We start from the raw sequence: 13,817 nt of genomic DNA on the forward strand, positions 1-13,817 counted from the left end.
TTTTAAAAAATTCTGTAATTAATCTAGATAAAAAATAGCATTTTTCTACTTAAGACCGAAGCTTGTAACAGATATTTACTTGAGTAAAATCATAGAATTAATGTAAAATCAAAACAAAGAAAGTATATTTAGATCCAAAGACTATTTTAATAGCTTTCTTTGAATACAAATGTTCAAAAAAACCATCAACATTGACTCAGCTAGACCTCTTTCTTATATCCGCGGCGCTAACATTGAAGATGTTTCACTCCATAGATTAATCTAGATTAATTTATTTGAATGCTTCAGCCCTAGTAATTTCATCTTTCCATGTGACAATATTGTCACCCACTGTAACAGAGAAGCCGTTGGCCTTGCTGAGTTTGTTATTTGATCTGAAGAGAATGGACTCTGTTTTACCCAGGTGTAATGATAGTTTGTTATCAGCGAGCCAGGTGCAGATTCTGCCAAGTTCAGAGCTGAGGGTTTTTTCAACCCTCAACTGAGTCGTCCGCGAACAGGAACAAGTTGCAGTCACAAGCTGACGACATGTCATTTGCATAAATTAGGAACAGTAATGACAAGCTGTAGATGATGAAGAGGAGGATGGCACAGTGTGTTTTACCTGCAGCACAGCCCTGTGGTGAAGAGGAGGATGGCACAGTGTTTTACCTGCAGCACAACCCTGTGATGAAGAGGAGGATGGCACACAGGTCACACTTGTTCCACACATCCTGGATGTACTGCCTCGTCCTCTGACGCCACGTCATCGTGCCGATGAACACCGTCTGGAAGAAAACAGACATGCAGTTTAGCATTTAGCCACTAGATGTCCCACTAGAGCACCAGCATGTCATATTTTATTCAATCAGGTCATTCCACGAGGGGAAATGGGAAGTAGGGAGGACATGCAACATGTAAACAACAACATTCATTTTGGACCCGCAAACATTTAATCATTCAACAATAATGTTTTGGGCGGGAAAAGCAATACTTTTATTCTTTTTTTGTATTTTATTTTTTTTATTATTTTTTAAACAAACACAAACAAACATGACAACACACGATAAGATATACAAGCATTAGTTGACAGTGCACATCCAATGAAATCAGCATTTAGTTAATTGTCTTATACAGGATATACCCCTAATACCTGTTATCTAAAAACCTATACACATATGTATTATGCTCTAGCTCGTACCCCCCCCTCCCGGACCCCCCATTGGATAATCCAACCATTATAACTTGTTCCTAACCATACACTACCATTATATGCTAGCTTTTATTCTCTCCACCACTTCTAACCACATAGTCATTTTGGATTCATTGAGACCCAAAGTATGTAAGAATCCAGACCTTCCGGCACATTTTTTCCGGTTGAAACCATCGTGATGCTATCAGCTTTTTAGCCACTGTGATACCAGATAAAACCAATCTCTTTCGCTGTGGATGTTCTGCATACTCAAAAACATCATTCAGCAGTAATACAGATGGGTGTACAGGTATATTCAGAATTAAGAGATTTGATAATTGCTGGGTCACTTCTTTCCAGAATATCTTAACTGGTGGGCAGTCCCAGCACATGTGCATAAATGTCCCCTCATCCCCATTTGTACATAAGGAGCATTTGGAGTCTTGTTTAAGACCCATTCTGTTCAGTCTTATAGGAGTCAAGTATGTCCTATGGATATAGTTAAGATTGATTTGTTGATGGTCCGGGTTCCTTGATGCAAGTCGAACATTTGCCCAGGCTTCTTGCCACTCAAAGTCTATTTCCAGGTCTGGTATATCCCTCCTCCAAATAGAGTCTAGGTGGAGGGTTTCATACGAGGCCGTTAGTAATTGATGATAAAAATCTGATACAAAACCTCTCAATGTCTCTCTTTCATAGAAGAAATTGTGGTATCTGTGGTGTGCAATTGGTATCGTTAATGGAACACCGTGAGCCTTCAAACATGCCAATAACTGCGCGTAAAAATAATATGTGGACTTAGTGAGATTAAATTTTTTGCGTATTTCATCGAAACTACAAAAACCCTGTTTGTTGAAAACGTCTCCTAATGAGTGTATGCCTTGCTTTTCCCATCTAGGGAATCTTATAGGTTGTTTTCCAATCAAGAGTGCATTGTTATTGAATAAGGGAGTATGATTATGCCATTTATGTGGGATAGAATCTTTTTTTTGTGTTTCACGCCATATCCGGATCGCATGAGTGATTATGGGGCCAAATTTCCGTTCGCATTGCTTAATTGATAATTTGGTGTATACTATGTCCTTCAGCCTATATGGAGCTACTATATTTTCTTCTAAATTTCTCCAGGATACTGATGCTTGGGGATCAAACCATGTTGTTAGTGGTCTTAAAGTGTACGCCTTAAAATAGTGGTAGAAATCTGGAAATGCCATACCACCGTCTGCTTTGTTTCTCTGTGCGGTGGATCTTTTTATACGTGGTGGTTTGTAATTCCAAATAAATTTGTATGTGGAGGAGTGTAATTCTTTCCAGTAACCCTTTGGAGGGGGTAAAGGTAGCATTGAGCTGAAGAAGTTGATTCTAGGTAGGACGTCCATCTTAACTATTGATATCCGTGCCTGTACTGAGTTTTTAAGTTTTGACCACCTGACAAGGTCGTATTTGATTTTGTTTTGGATTTTTATGTAATTGTGCTTCACCGTTTGGCTTATGGTAGGAAATATTTCAACTCCCAAACATCTAAAGTGTTTTACCATCGGTATCTTTTCTGGGAGGGTTATATTTCTTTTTGCAGGGGCGTTAAGTGGGAGGAAGGCCGACTTCGGCCAATTTATCCTAAATCCCGATAAATCTCCAAAGTCCTCAATCAACTTGAGAAGATGAGGCAATGCGGTGTTGGGGTTTTGCATGAACAATATTACGTCGTCCGCATATAAACAAATTTTGTGTTGTGTGCCCTTGATTACGATTGGTTCTATGGATTGGGATTGTCTTATATATTGTGCTAAAAGCTCTAATGATAGATCGAATAGTCCGGGACTAAGAGGGCAACCCTGTCTGGAAGAACGTGATACCGGAAAGATTTCGGAGGTGATTGTGCCTGTTGTAATCATGGCCGATGGGTCTTTGTATAATACTTTAATCATATCAATGAATCCTTTTCCTAACCCCATCCTTTCTAATACTGCCCATAGATACACCCAATACTTTTATTATAAGGTAAAAATGCGACCTATAGCAGCATTAAGGGCAGGTTTTAAAGCACTGATACAACGTCTCTCTGCCCACCTCTCGTATCTCCTATAGCAGCTTTAAGGGCAGGTTTTAAAGCACTGATACAACGTCTCTCTGACCACCTCTCGTATCTCCTATAGCAGCTTTAAGGGCAGGTTTTAAAGCACTGATACAACGTCTCTCTGACCACCTCTCGTATCTCCTATAGCAGCTTTAAGGGCAGGTTTTAAAGCACTGATGCAACGTCTCTCTGCCCACCTCTCGTATCTCCTATAGCAGCTTTAAGGGCAGGTTTTAAAGCACTGATACAACGTCTCTCTGCCCACCTCTCGTATCTCCTATAGCAGCATTAAGGGCAGGTTTTAAAGCACTGATACAACGTCTCTCTGCCCACCTCTCGTATCTCCTATAGCAGCATTAAGGGCAGGTTTTAAAGCACTGATACAACGTCTCTCTGCCCACCTCTCGTATCTCCTATAGCAGCATTAAGGGCAGGTTTTAAAGCACTGATGCAACGTCTCTCTGCCCACCTCTCGTATTTCCTATAGCAGCATTAAGGGCAGTTTTTTTTTTTTTTAAACTTTGACCAGTCAGCTGGTTCTTTTTAGCGTTTATCGCTTTTTCTTCGCATTCAAACTTGGTCAAGTTCGACCGACAGAAGCAGGCTGAAAGGGTTCAGATGGGGGGGAAGACACTCTGGGAAAGGCACGGCTGCCGTCCGGGATTCGAACGCGCTCAGCCCCAGATCCGCGCGAGCGCGGTTGTCCACGGCGCTGAAATAGCACTCGCGGTACGTGGTGAGCTACTGGAGCTCCCATTAAGGGCAGGTTTTAAAGCACTGATACAATGTCTCTCTGCCCACCTCTCGTATCTCCTATAGCAGCATTAAGGGCAGGTTTTAAAGCACTGATACAACGTCTCTCTGCCAACCTCTCGTATCTCCTATAGCAGCATTAAGGGCAGGTTTTAAAGCACTGATACAACGTCTCTCTGACCACCTCTCGTATCTCCTATAGCAGCATTAAGGGCAGGTTTTAAAGCACTGATACAACGTCTCTCTGCCCACCTCTCGTATCTCCTATAGCAGCATTAAGGGCAGGTTTTAAAGCACTGATACAACGTCTCTCTGCCCACCTCTCGTATCTCCTATAGCAGCATTAAGGGCAGGTTTTAAAGCACTGATACAACGTCTCTCTGCCAACCTCTCGTATCTCCTATAGCAGCATTAAGGGCAGGTTTTAAAGCACTGATACGTCTCTCTGACCACCTCTCGTATCTCCTGATGACTCCTCCATCGTTGGATACATCACCAACGACAACGAGGAGGAGTACAGAGCTGTGGTGGAGAGCTTCACAGAGTGGAGCAAGGAAAACCACCTACAGCTCAACATCAGCAAGACAAAGAAGATGGTGGTGGACCATCGGCGGAGCAAGAGGAAGCCCCCAACTCCCATCATCATCCAGGGGGTGGAGGTGGAAAGGGTGGAGAATTACAAATTCCTGGGTGTTCTCATGAACAACAAACTGGACTGGACGGACAACACCGAGGCCCTCTACAGGAAGGGACAGAGCAGACTGTTCTTCCTGAGAGGGCTCAGGTCTTTTAATGTCTGCAGCAAACTGCTGCAGATGTTCTACCAGTCTGTGGTGGCGGGTGCCCTCTTTTTCGCTGTGGTATGCTGGGGGGGCAACACCAACACAGACAAAATAAACAAACTGGTAAAAAAAGCAAGCTCTGTGGTGGGAGCGGACCTGGACCGTCTGGAGGTGGTGGCAGAGGGGAGGACGAGGAGGAAGCTGCATGCTATCCTTGAGAACCCCTGCCACCCCCTCTATGATGAGCTGACTGCAATGCGGTCCACGTTTAGCCACAGACTCATCCCCCCTCGACATACCACAAAGCGCTTTGGGCAGTCCTTTGTGCCGGTGGCAATCAGGCTCCACAACCAAGCAGGGCCAGGACGGGCCAACTGCTGTGAACTGGACGAGCTGGGTTGTGGACTGTAACAAATTAATTTAATTATTTAACAACACATTCATGATTGGACTTGTTTCTTTTTCACCACTTTTTTAGCTCTTTTTAGTCCTATTTTAGCTATTTTTATCCCTGTGTACTTGTCCATCTTGTTTTTAACACATGTATGTTATGTATAAACTGTTTGTTAATTGCTGTTTTTAAATTGCTGTTACGCTGCTTATGCTGTAAAGGACATCTTAATCTCCCCTCGGGGATAAATAAAGGTTTTTAAATTCAAATTTCAAATTAAAATCCTATAGCAGCTTTAAGGGCAGGTTTTAAAGCACTGATACGTCTCTCTGACCACCTCTCATATCTCCTATAGCAGCTTTAACGGCAGGTTTTAAAGCACTGATACAACGATGGTGAACACCCAGAAGTACAGCACCCACCACTCGTATCTCCTCACAGACGATGGTGAACACCCAGAAGTACATCACGTACTCGGCCACGGACGGCCCGGCGGGGGGCGGCGGCCTGAAGTCGACCAATAGCACGTAGGCGAACAGGAGCAGGAACAGGAAGTACATCAGCACGTTGCCCAGGAAGGCGGTGACGGGCGCGTACCAGAACTGACGCCACCGGGAAGGGAAGGGGCGCCGGCTCGGCGCGGGGGAGCTGGGGACGCCTGAGGGGGGGGGGGGGGGGGTAAAGACACACAGTACAACAGTACATTTGAGCATTTTGTACTTTAGTTTTGTATATATGTATTTTTTTTTTATCTATTTTTTGTCCTCACTTTTTTCCCGTATTTTTTCTCCCATCCCAATTTAGTAGTTATGCCAATTCCCTTCCTGGTCGTTGCGCGCATTTTTCCCCCTACTGTCGGCCTAGCGAGGGTGAAGACTATCACATGTCTCCTCCGATACATGTGGAGTCAGCCAGCCACTTCTTTTCACCTGACAGCGAGGACTCTCACTGGGGGAGCGTAACGAGTGGGAGGATCACACTACCTCCCCCAGATCCCCTCCCTGCTGAACAGGCGCCCCGACCGACCAGTAGGAGTCGCTGTTTACAACGACCAGGACACATACCCCACCGGCTTCCCACCCGCTAACACTGCCAATTGTGTTAGTAGGGACGACTGACCAAGCCAGAGGTACCGCTGACAGCTGGATTCGATCCCAGAGTCTCTGCGGTGGTAGGCAAGTGCTTAGTCCACTGCGCTACCCAGCCGCCCCTTATATTGTATATTTTGTATAGTGTTTATTCTTTTAAGTTTTACTGTATGAACTGAAACACAATCTCAAGAGGCTCGTACAGAACCAAGCATTTCACTGTAATGTACCTTATAAATGTCACAAATAAAACAAAACTTGAATCAGAAAATACAGAGCGAAGAAATATAAATTGCTGCTTGTTAAAGGAACACAGCAACATTATGGGAAATGCGCTCAAGTCAGACAAGAAGATAGAAGGCTATTAAGCTACATAGCTAGTCTTAGCACAAATGAATGGACGTGGATATGGATCAGCTAGCCTAGCTTTTTTTTTGTATCCACTTTTTCTCCTTATTTTTCTATTTTTCTCCCATCCCAATTTTGCTGTTTCCAATTCTCCCCTCCCCTGTCTTGAACGTTGCTCGCATATGCCCCCCACAGGTCGGTCGTAGGGAGGATAGAAGCCTTGCATCACGTGTCCCCTCCGGTACACGAGGAGGCAGCCTGTCACATCTTTTCACCTGCCAGCGCGGACTCTCATTGGCGAGGTGTAACGTGTGGGAGGCTCACACTACCCCCGCTATTTCCTGTCTCTGCTGTGCAGGCGTCCCCCAACCGACCTGTAGGAGTCGCTGTCCACAACGTCCAGATTACCACCCATCGACTTCGACCCGCTGACTCTGCCAATTGAGCCAGTATGATGGCCGGCCCAAGCCGGAGGCAACGCCGACATCCACAATTAATTTGTGCTAAGCTAAGCTAAGCTAGTGGTCCGTATCCACTTCCATCCGTTTGTGCTAAGCTAGGCTAGCTTGCAGCCGGATAGCTTTCTACTGAACGCACAGAGAGGAGACTGGTGTCTATCTTCTCGTCTCTCTCTGGAGAAGCCGGTGAGCAGATGTTTAGATATCTCTCACCTTTGATGTTGGCCGACCGGGGACTGTTGGCGCCGTGAGCCTCCGCTTCACTGAGAGGAACAGATGTTTCAGTTAACAGTCGGCATGGGCATCGATTTCAGAATATTCCAGTAATCTAACGGAACGTAGACCAATCGCAGCCACTCTTATTGTCTGGGACCAAATACGGCCACGCCCCATTCCCAGTAAAAAGTGGGAATCTCTAGAATGGGTTTTGGGCGACGCTGTATACGGAAGTGACTCTCAAGGTGACGATTAGACAACACTTTCTGTTGTCAGTAGATGGCAGCATTGGTTTAAAATTAAAAGGTGAAAATGTTGAAAACTACATGAATACATTTCCCAAGAGCGTTAGCACAGGTCACATGTCACTGGGATGTGTCCATTCTTCGATGTAATCTGAACAGTGGTAAACGCCTCAGTACAGTGACCGCGAATGGTAAACTAATTATCTTAACAAAAGTGCATCATTAGCATTAAGTTTGTTGTCTAAAGGGAAACATAATGGTACAATTTAAGATTTGAATGTTATCCACATAAAGGACAAATAAAACATCGTTAATTTGTAAGAAACCTCAATGAAAACGGTGCAGGGTAAGTAATATTCGCTATTGTTATGAAAATGTGATAGAATCCTATAAAAATGTGGACGCACTTGGTCACCGTGACGTTAATACTTTCCCTAATTTTTACTGGCACCTACACTGTGTAGTGTATTGAGAGGGGACCCTATTAACTGTTACACTGTAGGGCGGCTACGTGGCGTAGTGGGCAAGGCGCTCGCCACGAATGCAGAGACGCTGGGCTCGCCTGTTAGAGCCCAGCGCTCCACATTGCTTTCAGTTTAGCTGGTCGTTCATACTAATACACATTGGCCATATTAGGGGGTGGGAAACTGATGGGTGGGGATCGGGCGTTGTGGACAGCGACTCCTACAGGTCGGTTGGTGCGCCTGCGCAGTAGAATCAGGAAGTTGTCGGGGGCAGCGTGAGCCTCCCACGCGTTACTCCTCGCCACTGAGAGATCGAGCTGCGCAGGTGAAAAGATGCGACTGCTGTTACCTCAAGTACCGGAGGGGACTTGTGCTATGTATGACTTAGTCCACATTGCAGCCGGCTTGTGGGAGGCAAGAAACAGCGTTCGTGACAGGGGAGGGTTGAATTGGATGATACGAAATTGGGATGGGAGAAAAAAAATGTAGAAAATGGGAGAAAAAGTGGATAAAAAAAAAAACGGTTACACTGTGTAGTGCAGTGGTCACCAACCCGTCGATCGCGATCGACTGGTCGATCTTTGAGACTTCCCCTGTAGATCTTTCCCTGAAAAAAATAATAAATAAAATAATATATATATATATTTTTTTTAGATCTTTCCCTGAGAGTCCACATTACAGTTCTACTTTTGTTTTTATGTGAAAAGTGATGCACTGATTGCACTCAGCACTGACTGAGAAAGTACACATTACAGTTCTACTTTATAAAATGCTAATTGTAAATATGTTTGTCAATGTTAATAATATGAGAAAGTCCACATTACAGTTCTACTTTTGTTTTGATGTGAAAAGTGATGCTGCATAAGATGACTGCACTTAGCACTGACTGAGAAAGTACATATTACAGTTCTACTTTGACGTTTTAATGTTGGACCAAAGCATTGCATGTAATTAGAATACAGGCAAATAAAAGTCATCTAGTTTAAAGTACAATCTTGGCTGTCTTTTTCTCTCAACGCTTCAATAGGTAGATCTTGCGTTCACCAAAAAAAAAAAAAAAGTGATCTTGGGCTTAAAAAGGTTGGTGACCACTGGTGTAGTGTATTGACCTACACTACTGTGTAGTGTATCAAGAGGGGACCCTATTAACTGTTACACTGTAGTGTATCGAGAGGGGACCCTATTAACTGTTACACTGTAGTGTATCGAGAGGGGACCCTATTAACTGTTACACTGTGTAGTATATTGAGAGGGGACCCTATTAACTGTTACACTGTAGTGTATCGAGAGGGGACCCTATTAACTGTTACACTGTAGTGTATCGAGAGGGGACCCTATTAACTGTTACACTGTGTAGTGTATCGAGAGGGGACCCTATTAACTGTTACACTGTGTCAGGGACGTTGTTTTTATGTTTTTTTTATGACAGTATTTATATATTTGTATATACTGTAACTGTATAACTGTAATACTGTATATTATAAGTTTATCCTGCTCAAAGCACTTCACCATTTTAATATTGTGTGTATTGAGCCGTACTGTATTGTAGCCATTCTCCAATCTGTTAAATAAAGTTTTCATTCATTCATTACACTACTGTATGTACACAATCATACGTGTAAAACCGAGTAGATTTTCGAGTGATGACAGACTGTCACAGACTGATTGAATGACAGGTGAAACAACTAATTGTATTCACCTCCCGTCTCCCGCCCTTCCCACGCGCCACGAACCACTGAGCTACTGTGATACAGTGCTTGCGCAGTCAGTCGATTTGAGCTAGTAGTCAGACTTTGCTAGCACAGAATGTCTCACTCGCAGAAAAGAAAAATATCAGATTTATTTTCGAAACGTCCCGCCGGTCCCAGTGACAGTCCCACTAAATCTGATAAACGTCAGAGAGAGACAGAGACGACAGGTTCAGCCTCAGCATCAGGTATTGAAGAGTTAACTGAGTCTGTTCCCCTATACCCCCCCTCGGGCGCCAGGGGCTTCCACTGAGGGGTGATGCAAATAGGGATGGGGTGTTATGGCAGCTCATGATGGAAAGAGTGCGCACCGAGTCTGATCCCGAGTTGAAGAATTGGCTCCAAAAGAGAGACAACTGGATGTCCAACAACATCCAAAACGAAATCTTACAGCTGTTTGCCCATGATATTCAGCGACAAATTAGAGGCAAAGCATCCAAAAGCCCATTCTTTGGCTTGAGCGCTGACGGAACCACTGATGTCACTCACTGGAAAAGAACAATTCTCGTGTAATATACAGTTCGCCGATGACAACTTGGAAGCTCAGAATTTCTTTTGGGTTTTTTACAATGCCCGGCCCAGACACAACAGCCGAGACGCTGTTTTTGTGTATAAAATACTTTTACGCCTCGACCTGCCCATGGAGAGGCTGATAGGATACTGTTTTGACAGGGCCAGCAACATGTCTGGGGGGTACAGGCTAGACCAGGGGTTCCCAAACTTTTCAGACCGTAACCCAAAAAAAAACGGTGTCAGAGAGCCGCGACCCCCACTATTATAGGAGGTAAAAAAAAATATTTTAAATGGAAATGTATGGTTGAAACATGCAAACGTTCAAACGCACACACACTAATAAGCATTGGAGGCTTTTAACCAGGGCCGGACTGGGGAAATCATTCAGGCCAGGAAATATAGCCCCAGTCAGTGCCCCACCAGGATTTTTTTTGTTACAAAGACTTCATTTCCTGCATTCTGGTGCAGGCATTTTTTTTTATTTGTACCCTTTAAATGCCAGTGTTTGTGATGGCATCACAAATTATTGTTAAAAAACAGGCTAGCATATGTATGATTAGCAACAACACAGATTTTTATGGATTTTCAGTTTTTTGTAATTGATAAATACAATATTTTATTCAACTTCAGCCCTGATCATAACACCACATATTCATTTTATAATTCTAACCCTTTAAATGCCAGTGTGTGTGATGGCATATATTTGCAATATATCAAATGCAAAGTACATTTTTCTGGGCGGGATTATTACAGGCTAGCATGTGTCAATGATAGCAGTTTTTCGTAAGGATCCCGCCTCCACCAATCACATGCGGCTCCCTTTGTGTGTGTGTGAGAGCAAGAGAGAGAGAGAGAGAGATAGTTCTCCAACTTGTGTGAGTTGCAGTGATCTCCTGGTTGTTCCCCACCTAGGTTATCTAACTATTGTGCTGGTGCAACTAGAAACACTGGCCTGGCCTGCTTCTAAGTTCAGTGGCCTGACCGCAAAAAAAAAAAAAAAAAAAATGTTATCATCTGGCGACCCCCCAGCACCCCCTGCCGTTTTATAGTTCCAACGTGCCTGCACTGTGTAGTGTATTGATAGGGGAGCCTATTAACTGTTACTGTGTAGTGTATTGAGAGGGGAGCCTATTAACTGTTACACTGTGTAGTGTATTGAGAGGGGAGCCTATTAACTGTTATACTGTGTAGTGTAACGAGAGGGGACCCTATTAACTGTTACACTAGTGTATCGAGAGGGGACCCTATTAACTGTTACACTGTAGTGTATCGAGAGGGGACCCTATTAACTGTTACACTGTAGTGTATCGAGAGGGGACCCTATTAACTGTTACACTGTGTAGTGTATCGAGAAGGGACCCTATTAACTGTTACACTGTAGTGTATCGAGAGGGGACCCTATTAACTGTTACACTGTGTAGTGTATCGAGAGGGGACACTATTAACTGTTACACCGCTGAACGGCATTCTGGGTGCAGCCCACTAGCTAGCCAGGTTGCATAACATTCTGGTAACAGCTGGGAGAACAGAAAAGAAAGATGAAGAATGGACAACATGGTATTATGTGATCACATCGACATAAACATACCTGTATCACTGTACATAGTAATACTACAACTCTGTACATATATCTGTTTATCACTATTACTCAGCAGTATTTATATATTTTATACCCAGTTGAATCACCTGTACATTGTATATTACTAGGGGTGTAATGGTACACGTATCCGTACCGAACAAGTTTCAGTGTGTACCGTACCGAACGGCTGTGTAGGCTGTGTTAACCACTAACGACCGCCCACCGGGGGCTGTTTTTTTTCACAATGTGGCATTCTCCAAGAAGCAAAATTATATATATATATACAAATATAAAATTATTAAATTATACTGAGATTACATCAATATAATGTAATCTAGTCTAATCGAATCTATTTGAGTACCGATCAAATTCACTACTTCAGAACAGTGTAGACCAGGGTTTGGCCTTGGGACACATTTCTTCCAAGCCATTATATGGCGGGCCAGAATCAAAAACAATGGCTAATTTAATATATTGATAGTGAAAAGTTTTTTTAACCTCTGTGACAGACCACCTTATAACTGAGACATACATTTGTGGCATAGGCAGAAAATGGATAAAAATAAACGAGCTGCATAGGTGGCATAATAAACTGTAAACGACATGTTTGCAGACATGTAATTCCATAAATTACATACCTTTGTCTTTTTGCCATTTTTTATTATAAAACCAGAGACAAGCTCCTCTCTCTCTCTATCCTACACTACACGCAACCAATGCGTCTATCTGACGGCCCGTTCTGTGGAGCGCACTGGACTATTGAGAAACGATAGGAATTTTGTCCGCCGACTTTTTTCCAGTTGAACGAGCCTACATTGCACCTCGCTGCCTACCCTCTCAACATGGATAAAACTAAGTATAATAATAAGCATTCTTTAGGTGGTGGTAGTTTCTCTGTTTGGACAATATAGCTTAATATATAGCCTAGTCGGTCTGATATAAAAAACATAAAAGAATTAAATAAAAGAATGTTCTCAAAATAATCTGAAGGGCCAGAAATGATTGCCGCCTATTGCCGACCACTGGCGTAGACTCCCAGACCATCAGGTAACTGGATACAAATGACTGAGATAGAGAGATCTAACAATCTAATGTCATCATGCATCATGTTGGTACTGGGCTGCTCACTAAGGTCTAATGTGAGCCGTATGCATGCCCGCCTCTCTTGGCTTAACGTTGAAAATAGATTGTCTTTTAATATATTAAAGAAACTCGAGAAACTCGAAACTGTTCAAGTTGGTCATGAGCAGTAAAACTCATGTTTTTATACATAATCAGGTTGTTTTTAGTAATACTGTGCACGAGAATTACAGTAGACTCACTAGAGGTTCCAGTAGTGGACAGCTTGAATTGCCAGGTCCTAGAACCAGTGCTTTGGGGAGATCTTTTATTTTTAGAGCATTAACTCTTTGGAATGGCCTGCCCCGGAACCTCTGCTGCATTTACAGTAGATTCACTTTTAAAAAGAATCTTAAATTGTTTTTAAATAGTGTAAAGTAATTTTTTGTTTTTGTTTTACACTAATGTAATTGTAGCTATCTTAATTGTTACAGTAGTTTCATTATGCATTGTGTGTACTGACTTTTAATAATTTTGTTTTTGCAATAGTGATTGTTTTTGTATGTTTTTTTGTGTGTGGACCCCAGGAAGACTAGCTGGTTGCTATCGCACCAGCTAATGGGGATCCATAATAAAATAAAATCAAAATCAAATCTTCCACATGGTGGTTGGTATTGGACATGTATACCATACCGTTGTCAGCATACAGTAGCTGCATCTCATACAGTAGCTGCATCTCATACAGTACAGTAGCTGCATCTCTACAAGAGGCCTATTAAAATGCAGAGTATATCATGCAGTACTGCCTGCATTCAGGAATCTCTAGGAGTTTATATGAGAGAACGTTACATGTGCTTGATGTAGTTTATATGAGAGAACGTTACATGTGCTTGATGTAGTTTATATGAGAGAACGTTACATGTGC

General features: G+C 43.0%; 1 pseudogene across 1 annotated transcript in view; it reads right to left on the reverse strand.

Annotated features, from left to right (window-relative positions):
- The window catches only part of LOC311232946 (transient receptor potential cation channel subfamily M member 4-like), a 78,502-nt pseudogene that overhangs the window by 9,390 nt on the left and 55,295 nt on the right, over positions 1-13,817 (reverse strand). The window contains exons 18-20 of the transcript XR_014621071.1: positions 7,282-7,331; positions 5,597-5,832; positions 652-767 (exon numbers count right to left, since the gene is read on the reverse strand). The product of XR_014621071.1 is annotated as a transient receptor potential cation channel subfamily M member 4-like (transcript). The remainder of the gene's footprint in view (positions 1-651; positions 768-5,596; positions 5,833-7,281; positions 7,332-13,817) is intronic.

This window comes from Notolepis coatsorum (genome assembly GCF_963971535.1).
Source record: "Notolepis coatsorum genome assembly, chromosome: 8".
NCBI classification, from domain to species: domain Eukaryota; kingdom Metazoa; phylum Chordata; class Actinopteri; order Aulopiformes; family Paralepididae; genus Notolepis; species Notolepis coatsorum.